Source organism: Tachysurus vachellii, chromosome 5 (genome assembly GCF_030014155.1).
Source record: "Tachysurus vachellii isolate PV-2020 chromosome 5, HZAU_Pvac_v1, whole genome shotgun sequence".
Taxonomy (NCBI): domain Eukaryota; kingdom Metazoa; phylum Chordata; class Actinopteri; order Siluriformes; family Bagridae; genus Tachysurus; species Tachysurus vachellii.
The window spans coordinates 23,550,152-23,556,391 of record NC_083464.1 but is presented as its reverse complement, the minus strand read 5'-3'; the positions used below and the strand labels follow the sequence as shown (position 1 = coordinate 23,556,391).

General features: G+C 36.7%; 1 non-coding gene across 1 annotated transcript; it reads right to left on the bottom strand.

Annotated features, from left to right (window-relative positions):
• Positions 1-1,350: 1,350 nt before the first annotated feature.
• Positions 1,351-1,409, bottom strand: LOC132846500 (U7 small nuclear RNA). Its single transcript, XR_009648527.1, has one exon. It is a non-coding gene; the product is annotated as a U7 small nuclear RNA (small nuclear RNA).
• Positions 1,410-6,240: the final 4,831 nt, after the last annotated feature.

Below are 6,240 nucleotides of genomic sequence, written 5' to 3'. Positions count from 1 at the left end.
CAATTACGCAACACAAACATTACCTTCTCCATGTGCACTCATTTTTATTTGTAATTCACTGTTTTTATTTTGATACAACATGCAAAAATACAACACAACAGAAAAAGAAAACCTTTTTAAACTAATACCCACCCACAACCACCCCCCATCCCACCCACAACCACCCCCCATCCCACTTACAAAAACCACCCCCCATCCCACCCCTATCTCACTGCACCCCAGGACTCATGTAAATCAAAACTACACCAGAATAAGCTCAAAGAAATATACACAAAATATACAAATTGAATCAGTTGTAATATTAACAACCGAATAACAACTTTAGACTAAATAACCAAATTCTTCGAGGCTATGGAAATCCAGTTCTGCCACATAGATAGAGTAGCAGGCTTTGTGTGATTAGCCCTTGCAGAAGACAGTTCCAGATATACAGTAGTATTTCCAATAAGGAGTGAATCCAGTACTTAGCAGAAAGGTCATGCGGGGGTTTCCAGCGTTGAACTAATAGTTTCTTTGCCGCAGTTAAAGCTGCTAGCCAAAATTTCTGTTGTTTCCCATTTACAGAAAACTGGGAATTATCATTCAACAACAAAATAACAGGATCCTTGGGAAAACGAATCCCGATAACCTTATATATACCATCAAGCACGATGTCCCAGAATTTTTGTACACCTGGACAGTCCCATAACATATCCCTGAAAGTGTCAAGGCAACCTGGTCCGCAAAACATGCAATACGGCTGGGGTGAAATACCCATCGCATAACGTATACGTGTGGTTACATATGCTCTGTGAATAATTTTAAAGTGAATGAATTTGTGGTTAGAGTTTGAGGACGCATGGAATGTATTAACCCATACTGTGTCCCAATCAATGCTTCTATTATAGGGAGTCAGATCTGCTTCCCACACTCTTCCTTTAGGGAAGTCATCAGAATTAAGGTTTGAGAAGCAAAAGTAAAAATAAGAGACAATTCCTATGCTTGGTGCTTTTTGAATCCATTGCATTACTGGGTGGATCAGAAGATTATTGCCCCAAGGAACTTTAAGATATTTTAATGCAGAACGAAGTTGAAAATATAGAAATAATGTTACGTGAAATGTTAAATCTTCCTGTTAAATCTTGAAAATTCAAAATTGATTTCTCTCCACTTACATCTTTTAACGTTATGACACCTTTTGCAGCCCAAGTTGGCTGTACGAATGGATCTCCATGTGTTCTAATATTAAAACAGAACTGAATCACACATAATGATCCGTTAACTCGGTGTTAACTCACATGAACACACGCCTAAACAACGTATTAACGTGAATCACAACAGAATCGTTCATCTAATATTATAACCATCATGGGTGGCTTTTTCCCAAAGGAAAAAACCTGCTAGACAAATACTAAAAGAGCAAATTTCCTATTTCGGGCGTGTGTACCTGCCAGATCTTAGTGACCGTGACAGGTTGCTTAGTGACGGTAGATTCGATGAGCCGTGTGTTAAATAATAAGTGTTAAAATATTACACAGTATAAACTTAAAATGTAATCGTGTATACACTTTAAAAGAGTGGTTGCAGAAAAACAAATCGTAAAAGATTTAAAAGAAACTGTGCGCGCAAGGACCTATGGGTAAACCCATTTTCGGGCGTTACGTCACACTGAATATTCGCGTTCATTTGAGGTTAAGACAGGAAGCACGAGCATGTGGGCACGGGGCTTATTTCAAAGTTACACTAGGGTTTGGTACGTTACAAGGCTATATATAATAAATGTATAATAGCACAAGCTAATAAGCATTTTGTTTCCTTTACTCATATATGAGAACTGGAAAGAGAAAGTTTCCAGAAAACAAAAATGTTAGTTCATTTGTAATATGTCAACAGTTACTGTAATTATTTATTATTTTAAGTTTAAAGTATTTAATAAAATTCATTTATGTTAATACGTTAAAATATTGTATTAATAAAATGCATTGTGTTAAAATATTGTGATTTAATAAAATTCATTATATTCAAATATTGTAATTTAATAAAATTCATGCACTTTTCATCAGATGCATTCAACATGATTATTCGTTTGTTTATTTGTTTGTGTATGCACCACATAGTCAGAATGCATTGTGTTAATATATCGTGATTTAATAAAATGCATTGTGTTAAAATATTGTGATTTAATAAAATTCATTGTGTTAAAATATTGTGATTTAATAAAATTCATTATATTCAAAATATTGTAATTTAATAAAATTCATGCACTTTTCATCAGATGCATTCAACATGATTATTCGTTTGCTTATTTGTTTGTTTATGCACCACATAGTCAGAATGTAACATATTTGTTGATTAAAATATTGTAATTTCGTCAAATGCTTATTAGAAAAGTTAAAAGTTAACCTGAAGTTAAAATATCGCCTGAAGTTAAAACCGATCAGGAACAATCGCTGTTCAAAGTCTGTTTTTATTTATGTATTTGTGTGTGAAATTATGTTAATTAATTATGTCAGTTGAAATTGGTTTATATTACCCTTTAAAGGAAAACATTTCAAGAAAAAAAGCTGGTAAATGTGACAATAGTCAACAGAAACTAACATAAAATCTACTTACACTAACTAAAATAACATAATATTTACATAGTACATTTATTGCCATATCTGGACAGACTTATTTTTTTAATACAAAAATTGAGCATTGAAAGCAATATCATTACATGTACAAAGCTGTTGTTTTTCCAATTAAATGTTGTGTTTCTTTAATAGTCGAGTATATTTAGTATTCCTCAAATATCACTTCTGATAAATTCCTGCGAAACCTATTTCTGAATTCACAATTCTTCAAGAAGGCACAAATATTTCCTTCTCTCTGTGAATCCATTGTCACATATTTCAGGCTTTTCTTTTCAATCTAAAGGATGCATTCAAATAAAAGTAAAAAAGTGAGTATAAATGTAAGAAGTGTGTGTGTGTGTGTGTGTGTGTGTGTGTGTGTGTGTGTGTGTGTGTGTGTGCTCTGCGACGGGTTGGCACTCCGTCCAGGGTGTATCCTGCCTTGATGCCCTATGACGCCTGAGATAGGCTCCCCGTGACCCGAGGTAGTTCGGATAAGCGGTAGAAGATGAATGAATGAATGAATGAATGAATGAATGAATGAATGAAATGTAAGAAATAGTGAGTCTCGTTGGTGTTGTGACAAACTCCTACTTTCCCTCCGGAAACTGCAGTTGTTTACTATTATTATCGTGCTGCCCCCTACTGTTCAAAATGCCACAATTCACCACAGGTTATATTAGTGGCTTTCATCCATTTCTGTCCAGTAAAGTTAAGCACGAGTATAAGTATATTTATAGTATAAGAATAGTGTTTTTGTTATGTATAGTTGTAAAGTACAGCACAATTATAAGTATATTAATAGTATAAGCATAGTGTTTTTGTTATGTACAGCTGGTACAGTTAGAACAAATTGCGCTTTAGTTTTATTCTAAATAATTAGAAAAAGGAGAGGAGAGGGCCACAGAGGGTTTTAGAATGAAATGTTCAAAAAGTACAGGTAGGCAGTTAAAATACAGTGTGTGTATGTGTGTGTGTGTGTGTGTGTGTGTGTGTGTGTGTGTGTGTGTGTGTGTGTGTGTGTGTTAGAGAGAGAGAGAGAGAGAGAGAGAGAGAGAGAGAGAGAGAGAGAGTGCTTGTGCCACTCTCCTCTTCCTTATAGTTTGTGGAATTCAAGGGCCTGTTACAAGTCTTCCATGTGAGGGGACAATTAGTTTTAGTTATGTTTCCATGTTCATGTTCTTGAAAGTCGTACAGATAAGGATGATTATTCTTCCGTGTTCATAACACTTTTTTTAATTGTTGTTATTATAATTTTGTCCATTTCAGTGTCTCATTGTCATGTTGGACTGCATGTGTGTGTGTTTGTGTGTGTGTGTGTGTGTGTGTGTGTGTGTGTGTGTGTGTGTGTGTGTGTGTTAGCTCTAACTCCTCTTCTCATATTTCAACACACATAAACAAACATCTGCCACACTAATCTTTCCGGTTGTGGTCCATTGAATTAAGTACATCATGCTGCTAATCAATATATAGCTTTCAATATGTTTACAAGGCAGTCATACTTTAATGCTGTTTAACATCTAAACCTTTTTATTTTTAGTAGCTTTTTAGTTGTTCCTCTTCTTTTTTTTCTTGTTCTTCTTGATGTTCTTTTTCTGTCTAGGGTGTCTGTCACCACAAACCAACTGTTGAAATGCTTTGAAATTTGGCAAACTGACTGTTGAAGGTAAAAAAAAAAAAAAGGCCAAAGTGCTGCCAACTCTCTAGTGCCACCATGGGGTCAAATTTGGGCCATAACTTTTTAAATGTGTATCCAAAATGTAGAAGCCATGCCTAATTAGATCTTCTGCCATCTTGGATTTTGTTTAAATTGTTCACTTCTACCAAGTCATCTAAATCTACCAAAGCAATTGAAGCATGTCTGTAAATATATGGCATGCCAAGTCTTTAATTTCACTTGTAATCGATTTCTCTCTAGTGATTCTGTTCCTGTTGATGATGTATTTTCATGCCACTGGCATTTCATTAGATGGTACAATAACAATAGATTTGTAGACTTTCCCTTAGACTTTCCCTTATAGGGAGCAAATATACTGAATAGGAAGTGGTTTGGGTTTTGTCCTGATTTAACAATGTAATTTTTACATGCAGGTCACCTTAGGCAGGGTCTCAGACACAGACACCGTTTCAGATGCAGACATCAATTCTGGTGCAGAGAGGGTCTTGGCACAGACACTGATTCTGGTGCAGACACCAGTTCGGGCACAGACACTGGTTTTGGTGCAGACACCGGTTTGGGCGCAGACACCGATTCGAGCAGAGACACCAATTCGGGCACAGACACTGATTCTGGCACAAACAGAGTCTCTAGGACAGACACCGATTCTGGTGAAGGTAGTGTCTCTGAAAAGACACTATTTCGGGCACAGACACCAGTTTGAGCTCAGACACCGGTTCGGCACAGACACCGATTCTGGCACAGACAGGGTCTCGGGTGCAGACACCATTTCTGGTAAAGGTAGTGTCTCTGGAACGGCACCGTTTCGGGCACAGACACTAGTTCAGGCACAGACACTAGTTCAGGCACTGACACCGAATTGGACACAGACATGGTCTTATGCACAGACACCGATTCTGGTGCAGACACCGATTCTGGTGCAGACAGGGTCTCGGGCGTAGACACAGGTTCTGCCTCAGACACCAGTCCTGGCACAGACACTAAACGCTGGTTCGCGGGCACACACTGGCTTGGGCACAGACAGGGTCTCGTGTGAAGACCTGGCTCTTCCTCCCATAAGTTCATGGATGGTGATTTCTCGGTTACAATCATTAGGGTCCTGAATTCTAATCTGTAGGAAATACAAGCTGTGAATCTCCTTGAGATCTGGAGACATCTGGAGTTCATTTGTGAAAACACTATTATAAGAAAAATAAACAAGTTTTCCTGTAGTGCTTTTTTGAGTTTTTAACCGTGTCTGGTTGTACTCAGGGTAGTACACGGGGCAGTACACAGGGTAGTAGTAGACATAGACTACATCAAAGTTAGGTGTATAAGTGGCAGGAGCTGTAGGCTTCAGGCTGGAACTGAAAGAAGAAATAGAGTTGGCTTTTAGAGAAACTGATTATTTCAGATGAGCAAAATGAAATGAACAGGTTTATACAAGGTTTGCTGATAAAAAAAAAAAAAAAAAGACATTTCTTTTCAGAAACAGGTCTGAATTTATCACTAATTATACTGGATCTTCTGCCTCTGTGTTAAATCATCAAATAGTGCTGCCTAAGATAATAGGCTGCTTGTCTATCTATTAAATATGTAATTAATATTAAATTGATATTAAACAAAACAAACTTAACATTAAACTAGAGATTGTGAATAATTCCGTAAAATGAATCCTGATGATCAAATCTGCTAATCAACAAAGTCATAATCAGAAAACTTTTTCCAAACTCGGTGGTGTCATGTGCGACATTTGAACAGTGTGTGATATATAAAGTGCAGTGTGTGAAAAGTGTGGCCAATTCCATGGCACTCTGCAATGTCACATAACTCATCCTACAGTATACTACAGTATCCTACAGTGTTATACACTTGCTACTAACATGTCAAGCCATATGTTTATGTTTACAACCACAACATGCCAATAATTAGATCACATTCAAATTAATATCCTGTATATATAATATCCAATATTTCTATAACCTGACTAGG